This window comes from Patagioenas fasciata, chromosome Z, assembly GCF_037038585.1.
Source record: "Patagioenas fasciata isolate bPatFas1 chromosome Z, bPatFas1.hap1, whole genome shotgun sequence".
Taxonomy (NCBI): Eukaryota; Metazoa; Chordata; class Aves; order Columbiformes; family Columbidae; genus Patagioenas; species Patagioenas fasciata.
This window is the reverse complement of record NC_092560.1, coordinates 85,772,626-85,787,363: the sequence shown is the minus strand read 5'-3', so window position 1 is coordinate 85,787,363 and position 14,738 is coordinate 85,772,626.

Genomic DNA, 14,738 nt, shown 5'->3' with positions numbered 1-14,738 from the left:
TGACTAGGCTCGGGTTACACAAACGGACTTGCACTTCTTTGAGGAAACAAACTCATTTTTAAGCATAGCCTCTCCTTGGGGAAAAAAAATGCCCACTCTGAACTCCCGAACATTAGGGAGCCGTGGGGAAACCAGTGAAAGCCAAGACCGACAGCAGCAACGTCAAGTGGAATTTCGCTCCAATTCTGATGGTGCACTTAAAAGCCTCCTGCTGACGGCGCTCTGCTCGCCTCTTCCATGGCTTTTTCGTGCCAAGTTGTCCCTCTGCATCTGAAATCACGTTATTCAACAAGTCACCCAGGAGCTCATCTACAGCTTGACCATTCCACAGGTCTGCTTTCTATTCAGGAATCCCATCAGAAGCTCTAATTGCGTCCCTAAAACACTGGGGAAGGGACTGTCCCCGCCACTGCCCACGGCTACTCCTTCCCAGATGACTGCACAGCCTTTGCCTACACAATTTAACACGTCCACAGATTAACCGTGGACTCCTACAGCTCAGTGCATCCACCCCAGACTCCAAACCTCCGGGCAGAGCAGCTCTCAGCCAACTGTGCGCACGTGCAGACAGACGCTCCACAGAACGCAATAGACAACACGACGGAAACGCCACCAAAAAACGCTCCACAACAAAGACGCCAAAAGCAGACACGGCACCGTCCAAAAACCTACAGGGAGGCAGTGGTGAGGCAAGGAGTCTCTACTACAACCCCACAATAAAACTGAGCCAATCGTCTTGGCCCCTTGTGAGACGGCGGCACTGGCGCAAACACACAGAGACAGCGCAAACACAAGAAGCTGCTGCAAGAACTAATAACTTCTTCCCAGCATCTTGAAGTGCCAGTCCCTGAGACTGGATAGGTAGAGAGCAGAGCTGCCGACGCAGCCCTCAGCGATACCAGAAAACACAACTGACCAGCGACTTCCAAGGCACAAGAACCGTCCACGCTTTCGTCTGCTGATACAAGAAAACCAGCACCCAATTATTACACCCAATTAGTAAGGCGAGGAGCCTCTATCACAATCCCAGAAAAAAAAGGAGCCAAACGTCACGGCCCCTTACAAGACAGCAGCACTGGCGCAAACACACAGAGACGGCGGCACGACCTAAGAACTTCTTCCCAACATCTTGAAGTGCCAGTCCCTTACACTGGACGGGTAGAGAGCAGAGCTGCTGATGCAGCCCAGAATGACACCATAAATCACAACTGACCAGAAACACCCAAAATGCAAGAACCATCCACGCTTTCTGCGGCTGATACAAGAATCCAGCACCCGATTGGCACTATGCCAATTAGGACCAGCATTCCAGATCCCAGGATGGCACCCGAGATGCCTCTTGGGCCCCTCGAGCACAACGAGACCCCAGGATCATCTGACAGGCGCAAGGCAGGCTTCCCGAGCTACACAACACCACACACAGAGGCTGGAGCTGCCCTGCCCGGCACATGCTGGTATCGCACTGTAAATTCCCTGGGCCCTTTACCCACCCAAAGGGGACTTTTCCTGGACGGCCCTTTCCCTTATCAGAACTTTACCCCCCTCCCTGCGATTCCCAGCCTCTTCCCAGCCCCCGTGCCTCCACTTATCTTTAAGAGGGCCAAGGGACCGAATCCATCTTCAACAGAGAAAACGCCACGTGCGCTAACAGGGATCTCCCCGCATCGCCGGGTTCCTCTTCAACATCTACAGTAACACGAGAAAACACACGCTCACCGAGCCGTGCCAGCACACAGTATCGCGGGGTGAACGCCGACCCCTTCCGCAGCACCCACCTCCTGCTAAGTTCCACGGCGTTCCGCTCAGCGTGTGGTGCCTCGGGCGCAGTCAGAAACCCGCATCGCTCGTGACGCCTAAGACAGCGAGAAACAAAAGAACCGTAGCGCTTGGAGTGAGTCCCCAGCCCCATGCTCTTCTGAGCCCCTACCCCAGCTCACCGAAAACGCTCCTCCAAGCCCAAAGGGCCCAAAAGGGGCCTGCAAAATAAGAAAGAAACGCTGAACCGAGTCACCACGCGACACTGGGCTCCTCAACTCCCACCGCCGCCTCACCTTCTCGGCTGCTGCTGGTCGGCGTGCGGCTTCGCTCCTCCGAGCTCGTCTGCGGCACCTGCAAAAACAAAGGCACCCGCTCGGACGCTGCCCGGAAGCACAGCCTGCCCGCGGACGGGCCCGCCTCCCCCTCCCTTACCTGGGCCGCTCGCCCGCCTGCCCGCCCTTGCTTTGGACTGCCACGCTGTTGACCAGAAAGAGGTTCAGCTACCGCCCGTAAAACACAACCTGACTAGGCTCGGGTTACACAAACGGACTTGCACTTCTTTGAGGAAACAAACTCATTTTTAAGCATAGCCTCTCCTTGGGGAAAAAAAATGCCCACTCTGAACTCCCGAACATTAGGGAGCCGTGGGGAAACCAGTGAAAGCCAAGACCGACAGCAGCAACGTCAAGTGGAATTTCGCTCAAATTCTGATGGTGCACTTAAAAGCCTCCTGCTGACGGCGCTCTGCTCGCCTCTTCCATGGCTTTTTCGTGCCAAGTTGTCCCTCTGCATCTGAAATCACGTTATTCAACAAGTCACCCAGGAGCTCATCTACAGCTTGACCATTCCACAGGTCTGCTTTCTATTCAGGAATCCCATCAGAAGCTCTAATTGCGTCCCTAAAACACTGGGGAAGGGACTGTCCCCGCCACTGCCCACGGCTACTCCTTCCCAGATGACTGCACAGCCTTTGCCTACACAATTTAACACGTCCACAGATTAACCGTGGACTCCTACAGCTCAGTGCATCCACCCCAGACTCCAAACCTCCGGGCAGAGCAGCTCTCAGCCAACTGTGCGCACGTGCAGACAGACGCTCCACAGAACGCAATAGACAACACGACGGAAACGCCACCAAAAAACGCTCCACAACAAAGACGCCAAAAGCAGACACGGCACCGTCCAAAAACCTACAGGGAGGCAGTGGTGAGGCAAGGAGTCTCTACTACAACCCCACAATAAAACTGAGCCAATCGTCTTGGCCCCTTGTGAGACGGCGGCACTGGCGCAAACACACAGAGACAGCGCAAACACAAGAAGCTGCTGCAAGAACTAATAACTTCTTCCCAGCATCTTGAAGTGCCAGTCCCTGAGACTGGATAGGTAGAGAGCAGAGCTGCCGACGCAGCCCTCAGCGATACCAGAAAACACAACTGACCAGCGACTTCCAAGGCACAAGAACCGTCCACGCTTTCGTCTGCTGATACAAGAAAACCAGCACCCAATTATTACACCCAATTAGTAAGGCGAGGAGCCTCTATCACAATCCCAGAAAAAAAAGGAGCCAAACGTCACGGCCCCTTACAAGACAGCAGCACTGGCGCAAACACACAGAGACGGCGGCACGACCTAAGAACTTCTTCCCAACATCTTGAAGTGCCAGTCCCTTACACTGGACGGGTAGAGAGCAGAGCTGCTGATGCAGCCCAGAATGACACCATAAATCACAACTGACCAGAAACACCCAAAATGCAAGAACCATCCACGCTTTCTGCGGCTGATACAAGAATCCAGCACCCGATTGGCACTATGCCAATTAGGACCAGCATTCCAGATCCCAGGATGGCACCCGAGATGCCTCTTGGGCCCCTCGAGCACAACGAGACCCCAGGATCGTCTGAGAGGCGCAAGGCAGGCTTCCCGAGCTACACAACACCACACACAGAGGCTGGAGCTGCCCTGCCCGGCACATGCTGGTATCGCACTGTAAATTCCCTGGGCCCTTTACCCACCCAAAGGGGACTTTTCCTGGACGGCCCTTTCCCTTATCAGAACTTTACCCCCCTCCCTGCGATTCCCAGCCTCTTCCCAGCCCCCGTGCCTCCACTTATCTTTAAGAGGGCCAAGGGACCGAATCCATCTTCAACAGAGAAAACGCCACGTGCGCTAACAGGGATCTCCCCGCATCGCCGGGTTCCTCTTCAACATCTACAGTAACACGAGAAAACACACGCTCACCGAGCCGTGCCAGCACACAGTATCGCGGGGTGAACGCCGACCCCTTCCGCAGCACCCACCTCCTGCTAAGTTCCACGGCGTTCCGCTCAGCGTGTGGTGCCTCGGGCGCAGTCAGAAACCCGCATCGCTCGTGACGCCTAAGACAGCGAGAAACAAAAGAACCGTAGCGCTTGGAGTGAGTCCCCAGCCCCATGCTCTTCTGAGCCCCTACCCCAGCTCACCGAAAACGCTCCTCCAAGCCCAAAGGGCCCAAAAGGGGCCTGCAAAATAAGAAAGAAACGCTGAACCGAGTCACCACGCGACACTGGGCTCCTCAACTCCCACCGCCGCCTCACCTTCTCGGCTGCTGCTGGTCGGCGTGCGGCTTCGCTCCTCCGAGCTCGTCTGCGGCACCTGCAAAAACAAAGGCACCCGCTCGGACGCTGCCCGGAAGCACAGCCTGCCCGCGGACGGGCCCGCCTCCCCCTCCCTTACCTGGGCCGCTCGCCCGCCTGCCCGCCCTTGCTTTGGACTGCCACGCTGTTGACCAGAAAGAGGTTCAGCTACCGCCCGTAAAACACAACCTGACTAGGCTCGGGTTACACAAACGGACTTGCACTTCTTTGAGGAAACAAACTCATTTTTAAGCATAGCCTCTCCTTGGGGAAAAAAAATGCCCACTCTGAACTCCCGAACATTAGGGAGCCGTGGAGAAACCAGTGAAAGCCAAGACCGACAGCAGCAACGTCAAGTGGAATTTCGCTCCAATTCTGATGGTGCACTTAAAAGCCTCCTGCTGACGGCGCTCTGCTCGCCTCTTCCACGGCTTTTTCGTGCCAAGTTGTCCCTCTGCATCTGAAATCACGTTATTCAACAAGTCACCCAGGAGCTCATCTACAGCTTGACCATTCCACAGGTCTGCTTTCTATTCAGGAATCCCATCAGAAGCTCTAATTGCGTCCCTAAAACACTGGGGAAGGGACTGTCCCCGCCACTGCCCACGGCTACTCCTTCCCAGATGACTGCACAGCCTTTGCCTACACAATTTAACACGTCCACAGATTAACCGTGGACTCCTACAGCTCAGTGCATCCACCCCAGACTCCAAACCTCCGGGCAGAGCAGCTCTCAGCCAACTGTGCGCACGTGCAGACAGACGCTCCACAGAACGCAATAGACAACACGACGGAAACGCCACCAAAAAACGCTCCACAACAAAGACGCCAAAAGCAGACACGGCACCGTCCAAAAACCTACAGGGAGGCAGTGGTGAGGCAAGGAGTCTCTACTACAACCCCACAATAAAACTGAGCCAATCGTCTTGGCCCCTTGTGAGACGGCGGCACTGGCGCAAACACACAGAGACAGCGCAAACACAAGAAGCTGCTGCAAGAACTAATAACTTCTTCCCAGCATCTTGAAGTGCCAGTCCCTGAGACTGGATAGGTAGAGAGCAGAGCTGCCGACGCAGCCCTCAGCGATACCAGAAAACACAACTGACCAGCGACTTCCAAGGCACAAGAACCGTCCACGCTTTCGTCTGCTGATACAAGAAAACCAGCACCCAATTATTACACCCAATTAGTAAGGCGAGGAGCCTCTATCACAATCCCAGAAAAAAAAGGAGCCAAACGTCACGGCCCCTTACAAGACAGCAGCACTGGCGCAAACACACAGAGACGGCGGCACGACCTAAGAACTTCTTCCCAACATCTTGAAGTGCCAGTCCCTTACACTGGACGGGTAGAGAGCAGAGCTGCTGATGCAGCCCAGAATGACACCATAAATCACAACTGACCAGAAACACCCAAAATGCAAGAACCATCCACGCTTTCTGCGGCTGATACAAGAATCCAGCACCCGATTGGCACTATGCCAATTAGGACCAGCATTCCAGATCCCAGGATGGCACCCGAGATGCCTCTTGGGCCCCTCGAGCACAACGAGACCCCAGGATCGTCTGAGAGGCGCAAGGCAGGCTTCCCGAGCTACACAACACCACACACAGAGGCTGGAGCTGCCCTGCCCGGCACATGCTGGTATCGCACTGTAAATTCCCTGGGCCCTTTACCCACCCAAAGGGGACTTTTCCTGGACGGCCCTTTCCCTTATCAGAACTTTACCCCCCTCCCTGCGATTCCCAGCCTCTTCCCAGCCCCCGTGCCTCCACTTATCTTTAAGAGGGCCAAGGGACCGAATCCATCTTCAACAGAGAAAACGCCACGTGCGCTAACAGGGATCTCCCCGCATCGCCGGGTTCCTCTTCAACATCTACAGTAACACGAGAAAACACACGCTCACCGAGCCGTGCCAGCACACAGTATCGCGGGGTGAACGCCGACCCCTTCCGCAGCACCCACCTCCTGCTAAGTTCCACGGCGTTCCGCTCAGCGTGTGGTGCCTCGGGCGCAGTCAGAAACCCGCATCGCTCGTGACGCCTACGACAGCGAGAAACAAAAGAACCGTAGCGCTTGGAACGAGTCCCCTGCCCCACGCTCCTCCTCGCCCCTACCCCGGCTCACCGCAAACGCTCCTCCAAGTGCAAAGGGCCAAAAAGGAGCCTGCAAAACAAGAAGGAAACGCTGAACCGAGTCACCACGCGACACTGGGCTCCTCAACTCCCACCGCCGCCTCACCTTCTCGGCTGCTGCTGGTCGGCGTGCGGCTTCGCTCCTCCGAGATCGTCTGCGGCACCTGCAAAAACAAAGGCACCCGCTCGGACGCTGCCCGGAAGCACAGCCTGCCCGCGGACGGGCCCGCCTCCCCCTCCCTTACCTGGGCCGCTCGCCCGCCTGCCCGCCCTTGCTTTGGACTGCCACGCTGTTGACCACAAAGAGGTTCAGCTACCGCCCGTAAAACACAACCTGACTAGGCTCGGGTTACACAAACGGACTTGCACTTCTTTGAGGAAACAAACTCATTTTTAAGCATAGCCTCTCCTTGGGGAAAAAAAATGCCCACTCTGAACTCCCGAACATTAGGGAGCCGTGGGGAAACCAGTGAAAGCCAAGACCGACAGCAGCAACGTCAAGTGGAATTTCGCTCCAATTCTGATGGTGCACTTAAAAGCCTCCTGCTGACGGCGCTCTGCTCGCCTCTTCCATGGCTTTTTCGTGCCAAGTTGTCCCTCTGCATCTGAAATCACGTTATTCAACAAGTCACCCAGGAGCTCATCTACAGCTTGACCATTCCACAGGTCTGCTTTCTATTCAGGAATCCCATCAGAAGCTCCAATTGCATCCCTAAAACACTGGGGAAGGGACTGTCCCCCCCACTGCCCACGGCTACTCCTTCCCAGATGACTGCACAGCCTTTGCCTACACAATTTAACACGTCCACAGATTAACCGTGGACTCCTACAGCTCAGTGCATCCACCCCAGACTCCAAACCTCCGGGCAGAGCAGCTCTCAGCCAACTGTGCGCACGTGCAGACAGACGCTCCACAGAACGCAATAGACAACACGACGGAAACGCCACCAAAAAACGCTCCACAACAAAGACGCCAAAAGCAGACACGGCACCGTCCAAAAACCTACAGGGAGGCAGTGGTGAGGCAAGGAGTCTCTACTACAACCCCACAATAAAACTGAGCCAATCGTCTTGGCCCCTTGTGAGACGGCGGCACTGGCGCAAACACACAGAGACAGCGCAAACACAAGAAGCTGCTGCAAGAACTAATAACTTCTTCCCAGCATCTTGAAGTGCCAGTCCCTGAGACTGGATAGGTAGAGAGCAGAGCTGCCGACGCAGCCCTCAGCGATACCAGAACACACAACTGACCAGCGACTTCCAAGGCACAAGAACCGTCCACGCTTTCGTCTGCTGATACAAGAAAACCAGCACCCAATTATTACACCCAATTAGTAAGGCGAGGAGCCTCTATCACAATCCCAGAAAAAAAAAGAGCCAAACGTCACGGCCCCTTACAAGACAGCAGCACTGGCGCAAACACACAGAGACGGCGGCACGACCTAAGAACTTCTTCCCAACATCTTGAAGTGCCAGTCCCTTACACTGGACGGGTAGAGAGCAGAGCTGCTGATGCAGGCCAGAATGACACCATAAATCACAACTGACCAGAAACACCCAAAATGCAAGAACCATCCACGCTTTCTGCTGCTGATACAAGAATCCAGCACCCGATTGGCACTATGCCAATTAGGACCAGCATTCCAGATCCCAGGATGGCACCCGAGATGCCTCTTGGGCCCCTCGAGCACAACGAGACCCCAGGATCGTCTGACAGGCGCAAGGCAGGCTTCCCGAGCTACACAACACCACACACAGAGGCTGGAGCTGCCCTGCCCGGCACATGCTGGTATCGCACTGTAAATTCCCTGGGCCCTTTACCCACCCAAAGGGGACTTTTCCTGGACGGCCCTTTCCCTTATCAGAACTTTACCCCCCTCCCTGCGATTCCCAGCCTCTTCCCAGCCCCCGTGCCTCCACTTATCTTTAAGAGGGCCAAGGGACCGAATCCATCTTCAACAGAGAAAACGCCACGTGCGCTAACAGGGATCTCCCCGCATCGCCGGGTTCCTCTTCAACATCTACAGTAACACGAGAAAACACACGCTCACCGAGCCGTGCCAGCACACAGTATCGCGGGGTGAACGCCGACCCCTTCCGCAGCACCCACCTCCTGCTAAGTTCCACGGCGTTCCGCTCAGCGTGTGCTGCCTCGGGCGCAGTCAGAAACCCGCATCGCTCGTGACGCCTAAGACAGCGAGAAACAAAAGAACCGTAGCGCTTGGAGTGAGTCCCCAGCCCCATGCTCTTCTGAGCCCCTACCCCAGCTCACCGAAAACGCTCCTCCAAGCCCAAAGGGCCCAAAAGGGGCCTGCAAAATAAGAAAGAAACGCTGAACCGAGTCACCACGCGACACTGGGCTCCTCAACTCCCACCGCCGCCTCACCTTCTCGGCTGCTGCTGGTCGGCGTGCGGCTTCGCTCCTCCGAGCTCGTCTGCGGCACCTGCAAAAACAAAGGCACCCGCTCGGACGCTGCCCGGAAGCACAGCCTGCCCGCGGACGGGCCCGCCTCCCCCGCCCTTACCTGGGCCGCTCGCCCGCCTGCCCGCCCTTGCTTTGGACTGCCACGCTGTTGACCAGAAAGAGGTTCAGCTACCGCCCGTAAAACACAACCTGACTAGGCTCGGGTTACACAAACGGACTTGCACTTCTTTGAGGAAACAAACTCATTTTTAAGCATAGCCTCTCCTTGGGGAAAAAAAATGCCCACTCTGAACTCCCGAACATTAGGGAGCCGTGAAGAAACCAGTGAAAGCCAAGACCGACAGCAGCAACGTCAAGTGGAATTTCGCTCCAATTCTGATGGTGCACTTAAAAGCCTCCTGCTGACGGCGCTCTGCTCGCCTCTTCCACGGCTTTTTCGTGCCAAGTTGTCCCTCTGCATCTGAAATCACGTTATTCAACAAGTCACCCAGGAGCTCATCTACAGCTTGACCATTCCACAGGTCTGCTTTCTATTCAGGAATCCCATCAGAAGCTCTAATTGCGTCCCTAAAACACTGGGGAAGGGACTGTCCCCGCCACTGCCCACGGCTACTCCTTCCCAGATGACTGCACAGCCTTTGCCTACACAATTTAACACGTCCACAGATTAACCGTGGACTCCTACAGCTCAGTGCATCCACCCCAGACTCCAAACCTCCGGGCAGAGCAGCTCTCAGCCAACTGTGCGCACGTGCAGACAGACGCTCCACAGAACGCAATAGACAACACGACGGAAACGCCACCAAAAAACGCTCCACAACAAAGACGCCAAAAGCAGACACGGCACCGTCCAAAAACCTACAGGGAGGCAGTGGTGAGGCAAGGAGTCTCTACTACAACCCCACAATAAAACTGAGCCAATCGTCTTGGCCCCTTGTGAGACGGCGGCACTGGCGCAAACACACAGAGACAGCGCAAACACAAGAAGCTGCTGCAAGAACTAATAACTTCTTCCCAGCATCTTGAAGTGCCAGTCCCTGAGACTGGATAGGTAGAGAGCAGAGCTGCCGACGCAGCCCTCAGCGATACCAGAAAACACAACTGACCAGCGACTTCCAAGGCACAAGAACTGTCCACGCTTTCGTCTGCTGATACAAGAAAACCAGCACCCAATTATTACACCCAATTAGTAAGGCGAGGAGCCTCTATCACAATCCCAGAAAAAAAAGGAGCCAAACGTCACGGCCCCTTACAAGACAGCAGCACTGGCGCAAACACACAGAGACGGCGGCACGACCTAAGAACTTCTTCCCAACATCTTGAAGTGCCAGTCCCTTACACTGGACGGGTAGAGAGCAGAGCTGCTGATGCAGCCCAGAATGACACCATAAATCACAACTGACCAGAAACACCCAAAATGCAAGAACCATCCACGCTTTCTGCGGCTGATACAAGAATCCAGCACCCGATTGGCACTATGCCAATTAGGACCAGCATTCCAGATCCCAGGATGGCACCCGAGATGCCTCTTGGGCCCCTCGAGCACAACGAGACCCCAGGATCGTCTGACAGGCGCAAGGCAGGCTTCCCGAGCTACACAACACCACACACAGAGGCTGGAGCTGCCCTGCCCGGCACATGCTGGTATCGCACTGTAAATTCCCTGGGCCCTTTACCCACCCAAAGGGGACTTTTCCTGGACGGCCCTTTCCCTTATCAGAACTTTACCCCCCTCCCTGCGATTCCCAGCCTCTTCCCAGCCCCCGTGCCTCCACTTATCTTTAAGAGGGCCAAGGGACCGAATCCATCTTCAACAGAGAAAACGCCACGTGCGCTAACAGGGATCTCCCCGCATCGCCGGGTTCCTCTTCAACATCTACAGTAACACGAGAAAACACACGCTCACCGAGCCGTGCCAGCACACAGTATCGCGGGGTGAACGCCGACCCCTTCCGCAGCACCCACCTCCTGCTAAGTTCCACGGCGTTCCGCTCAGCGTGTGGTGCCTCGGGCGCAGTCAGAAACCCGCATCGCTCGTGACGCCTAAGACAGCGAGAAACAAAAGAACCGTAGCGCTTGGAGTGAGTCCCCAGCCCCATGCTCTTCTGAGCCCCTACCCCAGCTCACCGAAAACGCTCCTCCAAGCCCAAAGGGCCCAAAAGGGGCCTGCAAAATAAGAAAGAAACGCTGAACCGAGTCACCACGCGACACTGGGCTCCTCAACTCCCACCGCCGCCTCACCTTCTCGGCTGCTGCTGGTCGGCGTGCGGCTTCGCTCCTCCGAGCTCGTCTGCGGCACCTGCAAAAACAAAGGCACCCGCTCGGACGCTGCCCGGAAGCACAGCCTGCCCGCGGACGGGCCCGCCTCCCCCGCCCTTACCTGGGCCGCTCGCCCGCCTGCCCGCCCTTGCTTTGGACTGCCACGCTGTTGACCAGAAAGAGGTTCAGCTACCGCCCGTAAAACACAACCTGACTAGGCTCGGGTTACACAAACGGACTTGCACTTCTTTGAGGAAACAAACTCATTTTTAAGCATAGCCTCTCCTTGGGGAAAAAAAATGCCCACTCTGAACTCCCGAACATTAGGGAGCCGTGGGGAAACCAGTGAAAGCCAAGACCGACAGCAGCAACGTCAAGTGGAATTTCGCTCCAATTCTGATGGTGCACTTAAAAGCCTCCTGCTGACGGCGCTCTGCTCGCCTCTTCCACGGCTTTTTCGTGCCAAGTTGTCCCTCTGCATCTGAAATCACGTTATTCAACAAGTCACCCAGGAGCTCATCTACAGCTTGACCATTCCACAGGTCTGCTTTCTATTCAGGAATCCCATCAGAAGCTCTAATTGCGTCCCTAAAACACTGGGGAAGGGACTGTCCCCGCCACTGCCCACGGCTACTCCTTCCCAGATGACTGCACAGCCTTTGCCTACACAATTTAACACGTCCACAGATTAACCGTGGACTCCTACAGCTCAGTGCATCCACCCCAGACTCCAAACCTCCGGGCAGAGCAGCTCTCAGCCAACTGTGCGCACGTGCAGACAGACGCTCCACAGAACGCAATAGACAACACGACGGAAACGCCACCAAAAAACGCTCCACAACAAAGACGCCAAAAGCAGACACGGCACCGTCCAAAAACCTACAGGGAGGCAGTGGTGAGGCAAGGAGTCTCTACTACAACCCCACAATAAAACTGAGCCAATCGTCTTGGCCCCTTGTGAGACGGCGGCACTGGCGCAAACACACAGAGACAGCGCAAACACAAGAAGCTGCTGCAAGAACTAATAACTTCTTCCCAGCATCTTGAAGTGCCAGTCCCTGAGACTGGATAGGTAGAGAGAAGAGCTGCCGACGCAGCCCTCAGCGATACCAGAAAACACAACTGACCAGCGACTTCCAAGGCACAAGAACCGTCCACGCTTTCGTCTGCTGATACAAGAAAACCAGCACCCAATTATTACACCCAATTAGTAAGGCGAGGAGCCTCTATCACAATCCCAGAAAAAAAAGGAGCCAAACGTCACGGCCCCTTACAAGACAGCAGCACTGGCGCAAACACACAGAGACGGCGGCACGACCTAAGAACTTCTTCCCAACATCTTGAAGTGCCAGTCCCTTACACTGGACGGGTAGAGAGCAGAGCTGCTGATGCAGGCCAGAATGACACCATAAATCACAACTGACCAGAAACACCCAAAATGCAAGAACCATCCACGCTTTCTGCGGCTGATACAAGAATCCAGCACCCGATTGGCACTATGCCAATTAGGACCAGCATTCCAGATCCCAGGATGGCACCCAAGATGCCTCTTGGGCCCCTCGAGCACAACGAGACCCCAGGATCGTCTGAGAGGCGCAAGGCAGGCTTCCCGAGCTACACAACACCACACACAGAGGCTGGAGCTGCCCTGCCCGGCACATGCTGGTATCGCACTGTAAATTCCCTGGGCCCTTTACCCACCCAAAGGGGACTTTTCCTGGACGGCCCTTTCCCTTATCAGAACTTTACCCCCCTCCCTGCGATTCCCAGCCTCTTCCCAGCCCCCGTGCCTCCACTTATCTTTAAGAGGGCCAAGGGACCGAATCCATCTTCAACAGAGAAAACGCCACGTGCGCTAACAGGGATCTCCCCGCATCGCCGGGTTCCTCTTCAACATCTACAGTAACACGAGAAAACACACGCTCACCGAGCCGTGCCAGCACACAGTATCGCGGGGTGAACGCCGACCCCTTCCGCAGCACCCACCTCCTGCTAAGTTCCACGGCGTTCCGCTCAGCGTGTGCTGCCTCGGGCGCAGTCAGAAACCCGCATCGCTCGTGACGCCTAAGACAGCGAGAAACAAAAGAACCGTAGCGCTTGGAGTGAGTCCCCAGCCCCATGCTCTTCTGAGCCCCTACCCCAGCTCACCGAAAACGCTCCTCCAAGCCCAAAGGGCCCAAAAGGGGCCTGCAAAATAAGAAAGAAACGCTGAACCGAGTCACCACGCGACACTGGGCTTTTCAACTCCCACCGCCGCCTCACCTTCTCGGCTGCTGCTGGTCGGCGTGCGGCTTCGCTCCTCCGAGCTCGTCTGCGGCACCTGCAAAAACAAAGGCACCCGCTCGGACGCTGCCCGGAAGCACAGCCTGCCCGCGGACGGGCCCGCCTCCCCCGCACTTACCTGGGCCGCTCGCCTGCCTGCCCGCCCTTGCTTTGGACTGCCACGCTGTTGACCACAAAGAGGTTCAGCTACCGCCCGTAAAACACAACCTGACTAGGCTCGGGTTACACAAACGGACTTGCACTTCTTTGAGGAAACAAACTCATTTTTAAGCATAGCCTCTCCTTGGGGAAAAAAAATGCCCACTCTGAACTCCCGAACATTAGGGAGCCGTGGAGAAACCAGTGAAAGCCAAGACCGACAGCAGCAACGTCAAGTGGAATTTCGCTCCAATTCTGATGGTGCACTTAAAAGCCTCCTGCTGACGGCGCTCTGCTCGCCTCTTCCATGGCTTTTTCGTGCCAAGTTGTCCCTCTGCATCTGAAATCACGTTATTCAACAAGTCACCCAGGAGCTCATCTACAGCTTGACCATTCCACAGGTCTGCTTTCTATTCAGGAATCCCATCAGAAGCTCTAATTGCGTCCCTAAAACACTGGGGAAGGGACTGTCCCCGCCACTGCCCACGGCTACTCCTTCCCAGATGACTGCACAGCCTTTGCCTACACAATTTAACACGTCCACAGATTAACCGTGGACTCCTACAGCTCAGTGCATCCACCCCAGACTCCAAACCTCCGGGCAGAGCAGCTCTCAGCCAACTGTGCGCACGTGCAGACAGACGCTCCACAGAACGCAATAGACAACACGACGGAAACGCCACCAAAAAACGCTCCACAAAGACGCCAAAAGCAGACACGGCACCGTCCAAAAACCTACAGGGAGGCAGTGGTGAGGCAAGGAGTCTCTACTACAACCCCACAATAAAACTGAGCCAATCGTCTTGGCCCCTTGTGAGACGGCGGCACTGGCGCAAACACACAGAGACAGCGCAAACACAAGAAGCTGCTGCAAGAACTAATAACTTCTTCCCAGCATCTTGAAGTGCCAGTCCCTGAGACTGGATAGGTAGAGAGCAGAGCTGCCGACGCAGCCCTCAGCGATACCAGAACACACAACTGACCAGCGACTTCCAAGGCACAAGAACCGTCCACGCTTTCGTCTGCTGATACAAGAAAACCAGCACCCAATTATTACACCCAATTAGTAAGGCGAGGAGCCTCTATCACAATCCCAGAAAAAAAAAGAGCCAAACGTCACGGCCCCTT